We start from the raw sequence: 13792 nt of genomic DNA, 5'->3' as shown, positions 1-13792 counted from the left end.
TGGGGGGAAAGATAGTGGAAATGATCTATCAGACCCTCACAGAACCACAGAATAACCAGTAAGCACAACTTTATTCTAAGTCCTACGAATAGAACTTTCTCCAATTACTTTGGGAAAAATGACAACTGATCAAGGCGCGCTACTTGGGTCAACAAGTGTGACACCAGTCCTTGTGTCCTCGTGTATCTGCCATGGTTCAGTACAGAAAACAGAAAACAGAAAACACTCTAAGTATTTTAAGCAGAAGTGTGGCTACAGAATTGGTGAGAAGGCCCGTGGAATGGAATTCATGACTCGCCATTCATTCTATTTTATAGATGGGTAAATATATAGATGAGAGAGAGAAAGAGACTAGCTTTAGTGGTGACTCAAAACCAAGAAGTCTCTGCCTTCACACTCGATCCTGCCATGAGACTGGGAGTGCCTTCAGACACCCACAAAGTGATGGTGAACCTTGGAAGGATGAGTTTTTATGTTTTGATGGCCTTGCTTAGCAGGAGAAACAGCAGCAGGAAAGTGGCCTTCATCCCACGCCTGCCTTCCACTTGTCCCAAGAATGCAGCTCATTGCTGGGACCTAATTTACATCCAGAATACTGGCTGCAAGGCAGTCTGAAACATGTCATTTTAATTTTTCCAACCTTTGCATGACAGTCATGGCGCCTAGAAGGAGGATAAATGGATGTTGAACAAGCCAAACTACAGTATCCATGACATCTTTATATGATAAAAAGCATGAATTCCAATATGCTATCCCCTTTATTTTCATATTCTGCAAGAAAATATTCTAATCAAGCCCTGCTGGGACACAGGTACGACTTCTATTTTACTGGCACATTCACTCATTTATTAGATCTTTCACATACCTAAAAAATATGTATTGAGCTCCTATATGTATCAGGCCCTGGGTTAGTCAGTGAGGCTACATTAACGATGCAAGAGACAGAGGACCACAAACAAGTTAGCAGGACATTAGAAGTGGGTGCAACAAACATAAAGGGCAATATGGGGCACTTCTGTGGCACAAAGCAAGGACACACCTGACTCTACCTGCCAGACTAGTAGGGATGAGGCAAAGGGGGGTGGAAAAGTGTGCCAAGCAGTATATACTCTTCCCCAAAAAAGTAGGAGGAAGAACCATATAATAGAACCACTAGGGCGTTGTAGTTGAGTGAATGTGGGGAGTGAAGAAGAGGAGAGAGTGAGGAGAGCTCCAAGGATTCTGCCTTGGGAGGGGAGTGTATGCTGTTCACTCATTTGGGAACACAAAGATGGCTTTTACTGTTGATGATGAAGGAGGTGTGGTCACCTGCAGCTGGTGAGCAAGAGGCGGCCAGCTCAGACATTTGGGCCAAATACCAAAAATATTCCAGGTGAATCAAATGGTTAAAGATGGGAAATCAAATTATAGAAGAGAATTGGATTTTTGTTCTTGAGGAGAAACCTTTTTAACCTTAAGAAAGGTAAAGAAATAAATCAAAAGAAAAGTGATGAATTCTGCATCATAAAACTTTCACTATGCTCTTCAAAAATCGCAAAAGAAAATCAAAACAACAGATCGAAGGATAAATCACTGCAGCAAAATGACAGGCCAAGGGCTATCTTTATTATAAAACTCATACATATTGATAAAAAACATATTCAGACCCTAAGAAATAAAATGTGAAGAGACAACTCACAAAAGAGAAAGTATAGCTGGTAAACACGTGTGGCAAAATATTCAAATTGCTAGTTATCAAATAAACACAATTTTTAAAAACTGAGATGTCATTTTCACCTATTAAATTAGCCAAAATGCTTAAGTGATAGTAACTAATGCTGACAAGAGTACATGAATGTGCTACTCTCAAAAAATTACTTATGACAGTGTAAATGAGCACAGGCATTTTGGAAGACAATTTGGCAATGTGCAATAGTATCCGGAGCCATAAATACGTTCCTTTCCTTGGGCTCTCTGGAAGTGTGGTTACAGTCTGTTGTGAGGAAAAGAATCTTAAAAGGAGAGAAGGCTGCTCACATGAAGATGTTCTGCCTGTGATCACTTGTGATACAGAAAAAAATAGAAACAATCTAGATATTTAGAAACAGGGTGATAGGTCAATCATGGTATATTACGTGGATGGACTGTTAATACAGTCATTAACAATGAGATTTGACCAAACACATTGTGGTAGCTTGGATTGGATCTGGAACAGAAAAGGTCATTAGCAGAAAAACCAGTGATACCCAAATAGTCTATAGGCTCCTTTGTAACTAAAGGAAATCCACAAAGCCCTGCTTCATGAAGCTTGTATTAGTTGGGGTAAGGCAGGCTTTGTTGTCTCATACATGCACTCTGTCTCTCCATTTAATGGTAAGGCTAAAAATAGTTTGCAATTAATGAAGCAGACCTATTAGCTCTTAACAACCAAAGGTAACGTATCTGCAGAATATCATTCCCGTATCGTAAGTCAATCATCACAGTAAAATGAAGGCGCCCGGGAAGGAGGCTATTGCTGCCATGAACAATGCCTACAGCATTGTCAACTGATAGCGACGGAAGTGCTATTGGGGTGACTTGGGATTACAAAAGACACAAAACAGGTACTCTCTTGCTCCTCCCTACCTCGGTGGCTGGCTGTATTCTAGAATAGGATTTTCCAAATTTTTTTGTTCTCTAGGCCCTGGATTCTCTAGGGCAGCTCTGATTCTAATTCAGGTTCTCACCGCAGTGGAAGTTGGAGGGGCAACACCATGGGGCCTCACAGGACATAGACTGGAGGATGGCCAGAGCCAGGTCTCACAATGTCTAAGAGAGGAGGGACAGGCCCATAACCAGAGTCCTGGGCTTCACATCTTCATGAAGATTCTAAACTAGAGCTGGTGGGGAATCCCAGTGCTCTGAGCATGGTGCTTTTACATACACTCACTTATGTGTCCTTGCATACTGATGGGAAGAGTTTGTTTTTCCTTCCTCAAAATAACTAACATTTTAGTTAATGGAAGAAATACTTGCACACTGTATGTTTGATAAGGGGCTAATATCCAAAATATATAACTCATACAATTCAATAGCAAAAAAAAAAAAAAAAAATACAATTTAAAAATGGGCAAAGAACCTGAAATTTTCCAAAGAAAGACATTTTTCCTAGGAAGATATACAAATCAGTAGCCAACAGATACATGAAAAGGTGCTCAACATCACTAATCAACAGGGAAATGCAAATCAAAGCCACAATGCACCTGTTAGAGTGGCTATTACCAAAAAGACAAGAGATAACAAGTGTTGGTGAGAACGGGGAGAAAAGGGACTTTTCTTGTGCACTGTTGGTGGGAATGTAACTTGGCACAGCCACTCTGAAAAACTAGACAGAGGTCCCTCAAACTACCATGACTGGGTGTCTGAAGGAAATGAAAACAGGATCTCAAAGAGATATCTGCGCCCCTGTATTCATTTCAGCATTATTTACAATAGCCAAGACATGGAAACAACTAATGTCTGTTGATGGATGAATGGATAATTATGATATACACACACACGCACACACACCCGCACACAGCACTGAACAATGGAATATTATTCAGTTATTAAAAAAAAAAAAAAAAGGAAATCTTGCCTCTCATGACAACATGGATAAACCTGAAGGGCATTATACTAAGTGAAATAAGTCAGACAGAGAAAAGCAAATACTGTTATTATTTCATTTATATGTGGAATCTAAAAAAAGTCAAACTCATAGAAACAGAGTATTGGAGGTTGCCACAGTGGGTGGGGTGGGGTGGGGAGGACAATGGGTAAAGGTAGCCAAAGGATACAAACTTGTAGTTCTCAGATGAATCCGTTCTGGAGATCTAATGGACAGCGTGGTGACCACAGTTCACAGTACTTGAAAGCTGCTAAGAGAGTAAATCTTACAAGTTCTTCCTGAGATGATAAATGTGTCAGCTACCCTTATTGTGATCATTTCTCAACATGTATGTCAAATGCATATATCAAATTATCACATTGTACACCTTAAACTTACTCGATGTTATATGTCACTTGTATCTCAATAAAGCCCAAAATAAATAAACAAACATGGGGGCGGGGAATAAAATACAGCTGTATCTCCATTCTCCATTCCTGACCTCTTCCTTTTTCTCTTCCAGAGGTAACAACCATTTGGTGTTTCTGTGTCTTATCTCCATGGAGGTTTATATACCTTTATTTTATCTGCACATTTCTTTATTTTTACCAGAAACAACCTAATGGTCCAGCAGTAAGAGAATGGAAAAATTGTGGTTTATCCATACAAGTACCAGTATCTTTCCGCCTTGAACATTCATTTCTTTAAAATGAAAGAGAGATCTGAAGAAAGAGAAAGAGACAGAGATGCAGGAGAAAACCCTGTAAACTTTAAGGCTCGCCTCAAATAGTAGCCAGCTTCTGATCATCTTCTCCTCACTGCTGGCCTGGTAATCATCATTCTTTTTGTTTCTGAGAGAGAGAGCGAGCATGAGAGCACAAGCCAGGGGAAGGGCCAGAGGGAGAGGGAGAGAGAGAATCTCAAGCAGGCTCCACACTGAGCACAGAACCTGACGTGGGGCTTGATCTTATGACCCTGAGATCATGACCTGAGTCGGACACTTGACCAACTGAGCCACCCAGGCGCACCTCGTTCTTTGCTTTCTAAATCCATTACCACTTGTCTATGTGCATTTCAGTTTCCAAAATGTCATCACTGCCATCTTCTGCCTCTTTCCTTTTGTCCTGCTGGCTAGTGCCCTTTGCCCCAGTTTACAAGCATTTCAGTGGAATTTTGGAAGGACCAGTAGTAAATATGTTTGTTCAACCCACCGCGTTTCACCAGAAATCAATTGATCTTCATGACAATATGGGATACAGGAAGGAGAAATTATTCCCATTTTACAGAGGAAGAAACTGAAGTCTAGAGTGTGTTGATGTAAAATCTTATCAATGGGACAGGAGACAGAAATAGTGAGTAATGGAGGTAGAATTGTTCTTCCTCCTAGAGTTGGTGTTCTTGGTGATGGTGTCCAACCTCTTCTTCTCAGCTTCCACTACACTCTCCTGCTGGGGGCCCCCATCCCAGCCAATCACTGCCACATAGACGCTGGTGGCTCCCCTACCTATTTCTCCACCCCAGCCCTCTCTTTCAGAGGGGCACATCTATGTGCCCAACAGCCACGTGGACCCAGGTGTCAGGTGAGCCTCTCAAATTTAACATGTCAAAACTGAGTCCCTTATTTTTCTCTTTAACTTGGGCTGCACCAGTAATCCCTGTCCTGATAAATGGCCTCACCATCCACCATGACTTCCAAAAACCTGCAAGTCACCTTCGGCACCCAATTGATCACGTGGTATCAATTCTCTTCTGTTCATGGAGGCCTTGGACTCTTCCTCAACCCAGTGCCTACAGCAGCGCTACCAGCTGCTCGGACTTGTGCATTCCGTGGACCCTATTTGCCATTTGGTCAAGACTTCCCTGGTGGTTTTTCCGGCCCTTCCAGATCCCAAGGGGCACAGTTTCCTTCTCACAGCGTAAACAGCTTTTATTCTCCACTGAAGACTATGTGTGAGTAGCTAAGTGAAACTTTTCTCTTGCAAAGCAGTGGAATGCAACATGAAGGGTGTTGGGGTCAGAGGACTGGGGGCTCCAAACCTTGTGTGTGGGAGGCGCGTATGAATGGCTCTCAGCTGGCAGGAAGCGCCAGAGGCAAACGTGCATTGTGAGCACAGCTTTTTTCTCTTTGTGTGTTTGTTTGAAGTGTCCTTGAGGGCAGGGGCAGGTCTCCAGCTGGGAGATGTCTAAAGCTGTATTTGCAGAGCGAGCACATTGCTGGAGATTGTAGATTATCGGGGCCTATGTGGAGCGGGAAGTTAAAAGCAGGAGAAAGCCACCCAGCAGAGCCACTTTTGCTCTGGAAATAGATTCCAGACTGGGCGGGGTGGTGGATCTGGAAGGACCAGAGAAACCGCAGATAAGGAGACCGTGGAGCGTGTTCCTCACCGGGATGAGCACCAATCAAAGTATCTCTCTAAATCTCTTCCAGCTAAGTGAATGAAACTAAAGGGACTTTCCTTATATCAAGAGAAAGTCCAGTCTTTGAACAGGGCAAGTCAAGCCCAAGCTACACTCTCCAAACACTCCTCATGAAGCAGAAAGTTTAGATAATGGTTACAACAGGGAGATCTTGTGGGATTTTATCTATTATGATATGAAAACATACCAGCACTTCCTCAACATGAAAAAACATCAAAAGAGTAGGCCGCTTACACGTGGACGAAAGATTTAAGCAGTTACATATGAAAATCACACTCGTATTTAACCAACAATGGTTAGAATGATGGGGGAAAAAAAACATATTATGCAACAGAAAACTAGTTTTGAAGAACTGTAGCCTTGACAACTAATATAATGCATTTATACAATATATCCTGAAGCTGTGTTCTTGTGAGCTAAAAGCTATACTTCTTAAGAGATAAGTAAATAAAAAATGTTGCTTTGCCACAAGGGAGCTGTATTCTTGGGCTTTCTTCTTTGGAGGGCTTTCAAAACTGTATTAGGTTTTTGCATTAGAAACTTCTGAATAATTAGGTCAATTTCTCATGGTAATTTTATTTCATAAAATACTTCAACTTCCTGAGCAAAATTCATCTCCGATTCAGTTAGTTTTGTAATCCAATTCATAAAAACACTTCAAAATGCACACAAAAATATCATCTGTGACAGAAATACATTGCTAGCTTTTTAGTTATTTGATTTTCATGGAATGAACCAAGTTATATTCACTGATGCAATGGAAAGCACCCACACTAACTAAAAATAATTAGGAAATTCTGAACAGGAAAAAAAAATAACCCTTATTTCCATCTTTTTGACGCTTGCTCCAACTATTATTACTAAAGCAGCACTATGAATATGGTAACCAAAATCTGCCACTGGAGCCCCTTCCAAGGTGATGCCTTCAAGGCAGCAGTGAAAATGTGGGTTTAAGACAGAGCAGTGTTTGTTCTAGTCACCGAGGGACTCAAGACATTCTCAAACACTGAGGAGCAGCATGAAGTGTTTTCCAGAGCCCTGCCAGGTTCTCTCTGTGGGGCAGTTCTGTTCACATCACAATCGTGCTTCCCTTTCAAGTCCACCATGGCAACGCATAATTCCAGAACACACGCCACCATTCCATACAGTGTAATTCCCAAATGTAATTCACCCTCCCAGGGCGTAATTTTTCACTCCAGAGTATAATCCCGGAGAGTAATCCACCATTCCAGAATGCAACTCGCCATTCCTGAGCACCTTGACTTTCCCACATGTTAAGCAATGGGCTCAGTTAGATGCTTTCTAATGTCTCTCATACTTTGACATTCCATACGTCCCTAAATATCACGTGGGGGGAGTATCTGCCTAATACGGAAGGTGAGAGGGAAGAGGATCCCTCAGAGCAGTTCATGGCTGCTCCCTTAGACCCACAGAAACAGGGGTCCTCTTTTAGAAGCCCCACTATGGGTCCTCCCTTGGCCATACCACACGCCTTGGCTGGAATGTGGTGTCCCAGGCCACGTGCCTCTGAGAGCCAGGACCGTGTGTAGACCACTCCCCGAGCGCTCCAAGCCCTGGATTCCCTACCCAGATTCCTGTTTCCTGGTCCTCGGTGGCCTCCTCCTTTCCTTCTGAGGGCGGACCCCGCCGCTGGTGTGTGCAACCTCAGGTGAGAGGGATGGCCACTGGATTGCGGTCTGCCAGGGTGGCTGGTGGACAGAGCTGGGGTTGTTGGCTGGGGGTCTGCATGTCTTCTGACAGGGAAATCTGGGCTGAGAGTCTCTAGCCGCAGCTTCTGTTAGGAATTAGTCAACAAGCCCAAGGGAACACAGATGCCAGGAATGCAGAGAGAGTGCTGGTGATGTGGGGAACAGAGGCAGAAGGAAATGTAGATAAAATTAAATGTCCATATAACCTGCAGCCCATTGACAAATACTCGAGGCCGGCGGAGTATAACCTTCCTCCAGGAAACTCCCAGCTGCCTTCATGTTAATGCCTTGCTAGAGGGAAAAACTACCTTAGCTTGACAGTAGCCTGGCCTCCAGGATCCTGTGAGTCTTCTTCAGCATCTGAAAATCCTTTTGGAACTTCCTTTTTTTTCTACTTCCCCCAACCCCGAAGTATATAACCAGCTGCTCTTCACATCCCAAGACAGCAGCTCTTTCTGCCTCCAGGTCCGGTCCCCATGCTTTAATAAAACCACCTTTTTTGCACCAAAGACGCCTCAAGAATTCTTTCTTGGCCATCGGCTCTGGACCCCAACAACACTGCTCCCAAAATATATCATTTGACGTCCTTCCGTGGGGCTTTGAGTCTTTTCATCTGGACTCTGGGCCTCGGTGCAAACTTGGTGAGTACTTCCTCTCCTCTCCCCTTTACTCTCATTCCTGGGGCCCTTCAAGGAGTGTGGTCTTATTGGAACACTTTCTTGCTGATTGCTCAGGCTGCAGTCCTCTACCCTGTGGTACTCTACGGGGAGGAAAAGCCTGCCTTTTGGCTGGAAGTTAGTACCCTGAGCAGAATGGTAATAAGACCCAGAAACTTGATGCCCTCTCTTTATCCCTGCCCTTATACAAAGTTGTCTGTCTTGGGCACGGGACAGCCATCTAAGTGACTAGCATGGCTGCCGATCTTAAGGACCCCCCCCCGCCGTGAGGTTTCCTCCTTGTTGGTCTAATGTGATCCCCTCCACATCTCTGGTCTAGCTGCTTCTGGCCTCGAGACCTCCATTGGGAGCCAGCCAAGACCAGTACCTGATGGAATTAAAAGCCAACTGGGGACCCTTTCCTAGGGAAGTTGGCTTTAAATACTACATGTATCAGAATGTCGCTTAGGCCAGGATAGATTTCTATCTTTATTGTTTCTGTCAATGTCCTCTACTAACTAAAGTTACAAATTTCAGCAATTTCCTCTTGAAAACTTTTCTAGTGTTTTCCATGGGTTAAAAATGGTGGGTTCTTCGTGGCCTTCATGGTAGGGCCTTCACAGCAAGGCAAGCCTTCATAGCAAGGCGAGCCAAAGCGCAACGTGGCCTTCACAGCAAGGCAAACTCAGGCACTCACTATGGTCTAGAATGTGATGGGGAAGGGGGTGGGAAGGGCAGGCCTCCCTCCTACAGGTCCTTTATGGCAGGCAGCACGTGATGATAGCGATTTTGTTCCAGGGACACGCCTCGGGTCGCTGTGACACAAGGAACCTCTGATAATCCTGCATCTGGGACACCACGGGGGGGGGGGGGGGGGGGGGGGGGGGTGTTGGGCACAGAGATTTTCTTGGTAATGGACCTTCTCTCTTCAGCCCCCAGGGACTCTCCCTTGGGATGCCTTTTAACCCAATGGAAACAATCAGATTGCAAGATTTAAGGGAAAAAAACGTGGCGTCTGTTCATCTGTCTGAGCTAAGTTTTAAGCCAGGAACCTTTCTTCTCTGCCTTCTGCCAGCACCTCACCTCTTCTGCCTCCCCCTCCCCCTCCCCCTGGTTCCGCACCCCCGTGGGTGCGGCCTGCATAACCAGCTTCTAGACCATCCCTGGTCCTTCCAGCACTGTTGGCCCCTACTCCTCCCATTGCTGTCGAGGAGGGAAGAGCACCCCTGGGACTTACCACTGCCCATTCCGGATTTCCCCACTGCTGTCCCAGGTAAAAACTGACAATGCAGAACAAATGGAATGACTTTTAAGTGGACCCAGGTGGAACATAATTTGGTATTTAAACTAATTGAAACTTCTTATTTTACCAACATTTACTAAAGGTCAAATGAGCTCATGTTACCTCTGTTGGAATTTGTTAGCAAAAAGATGACTTAAAAACAGGGGCACCTGGGTGGCTCAGTCGGTTGAGCGTCTGACTCTTCAGCTCAGGTCATGGGATCGAGCCTCGCATGGGGCCCGACGTCGGGCTCCAAGCTCAGTGAGGAGTCCGCTTGAGATTCTCTCTCCCTCCACCCCTCCCCCAGCACTCTCTCTCTAAAATAAAAACAAAAACAAAAAAAGATGACTTAAAATGATGGTTAATTTTGTCTGTCTCAAGGTTAGTTTCAAGGATATTTGAGTGTGTTGGTAAACCTGCTTTGTGCTTACTGGATTCATACATTTGCCATCTAAAGCATTCTGGTGTAACAGTTCAGATTTGGTTACTACTTAGTTTTCACTGGAGACTAAGATTTCTAAGAGTTAAAAGTTTGCTAAATGTAATTAAGACTGATGGGCATAAGGGGAGCAACTCTGAAATGAAAAAGTTGTTGTAAAAGGTTTATGAAGGGAAATCGTCAGAAAGGAATTTTATATGTGATCAGGACTAAAGTTAAAATGAGTGGATTTTAAAAGTACAGTGGCATGATTGAAATTCTGCTTTTCTCTCTGTTAAAAGGACAAGGTTTTCTTGAGTTGTGGTTTGCACTTGATAAGAAAATGTAAAGTTTTTTATTTTTTATTTTTTTTTCTCTTTTGTCTGGCTGGGAAAACCAGTTTCTAGGTTTTGTCTTTATCAGGTCTTTGATTACTTAGTTACAACTTCTTCTGAGTATTAAAGGAGCTAAATTTTGCTAACAACTGTAAAACCCTACAGATTTGCCTTTGGAATCTCTTATTGTCACCTTGATTAAATAAATAATTAAGTTTTGTAATGATCTGTAATCCTATTCAGGCATGTGCTTTATAAACTTCTGAGGTTTTTTAACAAACTTCTTAAGATTTAAAATGTAAATGAAGTCTTTTTGACTCATTAGGCCTTTTTATTTGGTATGTTGAGTTACTCTGGAAGCACTGTTAAACAGATAACAAGCCTCAGGTTGTATTGCTTGGGTAAATGCTGTAACTAGAGATGATAGGCAGTTCCTAAAGTTTCAATATGTTCTGGTATAAGGCCATCACTTAATATTCTGATTATTGAAGTGTTATGTGTCACAGAAATAACCAGATGTCCTTGTCAACTATATTGCAACCTCTCATCAGTTTTTGTTTTTGTTTTTGTTTTTAAGATTTTATTTATTTTTGAGAGAGAGAGAGAACGAGAAGGGGAGAGAGGCAGAGGCAGAGGAAGAAGCAGGCTCCCCGCTGAGCAAGGAGACAGATGCGGAACTCGATCCCAGGACTCTGGGATCATGACCTAAGCCGAAGGCAGATGCTTAACTGAGCCACCCAGGCGCCCCTCTCATCAGATCTTTAACCATGTCCATATTTTATTCTTTTTGTCATTTATAGTTTTTGTTTGTATTCTCTTGTAAAATGTGTTTCATCTTCCAGGAGATTCATAAAAAGGGCTTTTGACAAATACAGGTTTTTAATATCATTAAAATCCTAAAACTAAAATGGGTAAGAATTGCCAGAACTAACTAAAGTGAGGATGATTATAGTTTTTGTGACTCTTGTTTGAAACACTGCTGGTTCTTTAATGTTTGCTCTTCCAGGTTAAGGAAACTTTCTTTTAAGACATCAATGATATACAGAAATAATGATAAAGTATTTCTCTGTGAACAAAATGAAGCCTTTAACTTTTCTCTCCACCTGAACCCTCTGAAATTCAAAAGATCTCCCTAAGTATTCTCCCTTCCCTGGCAATCATAGCAGTCATTTGCATAAGTTCAATAAAAATCCGTTCTCCTTGTAACAGGACACCACTGGTTTCGAAACATTGGTTATTTTATCAAGGCTTTAACTGGAATGTCCTAAGAGACATGCATAGACTCAGATATGACCAAACGGCTTTAAGGAACTAAGGTTGACTTTATGAAGCATGGAGCCAATAGGGCCCCTTGGAAATGTTGGCCTGATTCCTGCTTACAGAGTTCCCAGCAGCATTACCAGCCGAGTGAAGAATGTCACTTCCTGGCATGTAGAGGAACCTCAGGATACTTTGGGGACCTCGTGAAAAGGAATTCACCCACATCTACAGCTTTGCAGGCATGTCTGACGGCAAGCACTTGGCTTAGCTTCTGGCCTAGAGAAGCTACGAAAAGTTCAATCTAGATTCCTTATAAAAGTTCCAGCAAAGCCGATTCTAAAAGATCACTATTCTTGCTGAGCTTATGTAAGTCATTAGGCCAAGTTTGTTAAAATTGGACTGGTTTTACAAACGAATTAGTCTTGATTTGGCTATCTTTGATAAAAATGAGGGTTATTACAGAGAGAAAATGTTTCAACAACACATCTTTGTAGATATTAGATCTTAAGCACTCAAGACTCAAGACACTGGGTTTGTAATTTGCTCCAACCGTTAACCTATATTTTTTCTTTTGTTTCTATAAAAGGTGCCTCTTATGAATTACCTGATTGCTTGCTAAACAAACGAGGATATGATGGCAGTAGATACTTTAACTGCCGCACAAGGTGAAAGCAGTGCTAACATAAAAACAGAATGTGGAGGACGCCTGGGTGGCTCAGTCTGTTAAGCAGCTGTCTTTGGCTCAGGTCATGATCCCAGGGTCCTGGGATCGAGTCCTGCATCTGGCTCCTTGCTCTGCGGGGAGCCTGCTTCTCCCTCTGCCTCTGCCCTCTCCCTGCTTGTGCTCGCTCTCTCTCTCTCTGACAAATAAATAAATAAAATCTTTAAAAAAAAAAAAAAGAGGGGAAAAAAAAACAGAATGTGGTGCATTTACTCCAGGTATCACAAAAATGTAACAGGATGGCTAAAAGATACAAATACTCAAATTGGTGCTTTAAAACAATCTCTTTCCTTTAGTGATTGGTTAAACTGCTGGACTGGAGGAAAATTTTGGTCAACTATCAAAGGCTGGTTTTTTGGGGCTTCTCTTTCTCATTATAATTCTAACCATATTTTGTTGTCTTTTCCAGTGTCTCCCTCCCTGGTGCCAAGACTCCTTCACTGTCGTAACTTCCAGCTGACAGATGATCCTTTCTACTTAAGGAGGTTCATATATGTTGTCGACCTTGGACTGGCTGCCGCTGCCATTGGTAACACCTACAGATAAACTCCCCAACTGACCAATGTTGACCCATAAGTAAGGACATCTCTACACCCCTCTTCAGCAGGAAGAAGTTACCAAAGATAAGACCTTCCACCCTCAACAACCTTAAAGATTTAAGGGTCAAAATTGTTCAGGGGGATATGATGTGGGAAACAAAGGCAGAAGGAAATGTAGATAAAATTAAATGTCCTTAGCTGTCTTCATGTTAATGTCTTGCTAGAGGGAAAAACTACCTTAGCTTGACAATAGCCAGGCCTCTAGGATCCTTGTGAGTCTTCTTCAGCATCTGAAAATCCTTTTGGAACTTCCCTTTGTCTCTACTTCCCCCAACCCCAAAGTATATAATCAGTTGCTCCTCACAATCCCAAGGCAGCAGCTCTTTCTGCCCATGGGTCCTGTCCCTGTGCTTTAATAAAACCACCTTTTTTGCATCAAAGACGTCTCAAGACTTCTTTCTTGGCCGTCAGCTCTGGACCCCAACAACACTGTTCCCGAAACACATCACTAACACCACAGACCTGGCAACTATCCCAGGGGTATAGTTCTAGGCCCATCTCTACCCGTAGCTCCAGCTGTCTTAGGGAAGGTTAAGGCAAAACACAGCTTTTGAGCGCCACTGTGTGCGGGAGCTCGCCCACTGTCATCTTTTGCTTTCCCTGACACAACTCACTTTACACCGTGGCGTCCAAGAAAGCAAGCAGGATGGGACAGCCCTAAGTCTCCACTCACGAGCCTCCTGTCGCTACTCACGCGCACGCGCACTTGTGCATTCATTGCACACACAGGCACACGCATCCGCGTGCATACACACCCTCCCCGCCCCAAGCAGAAATCTTTTTTAAACCA

At 43.2% G+C, this 13792-nt stretch overlaps 1 protein-coding gene across 2 annotated transcripts in view; it reads right to left on the bottom strand.

Annotated features, from left to right (window-relative positions):
• EGFLAM (EGF like, fibronectin type III and laminin G domains) overlaps nucleotides 1–13792 on the bottom strand; it is a 173295-nt gene that overhangs the window by 118447 nt on the left and 41056 nt on the right. The window lies entirely within an intron of this gene.

Source organism: Phoca vitulina, unplaced genomic scaffold, assembly GCF_004348235.1.
Source record: "Phoca vitulina isolate PV1807 unplaced genomic scaffold, GSC_HSeal_1.0 scaffold17, whole genome shotgun sequence".
In the NCBI taxonomy this organism is placed as follows: Eukaryota; Metazoa; Chordata; class Mammalia; order Carnivora; family Phocidae; genus Phoca; species Phoca vitulina.
The sequence above is the reverse complement of the archived record's forward strand: the minus strand, read 5'-3'. Positions and strand labels throughout refer to the sequence as shown.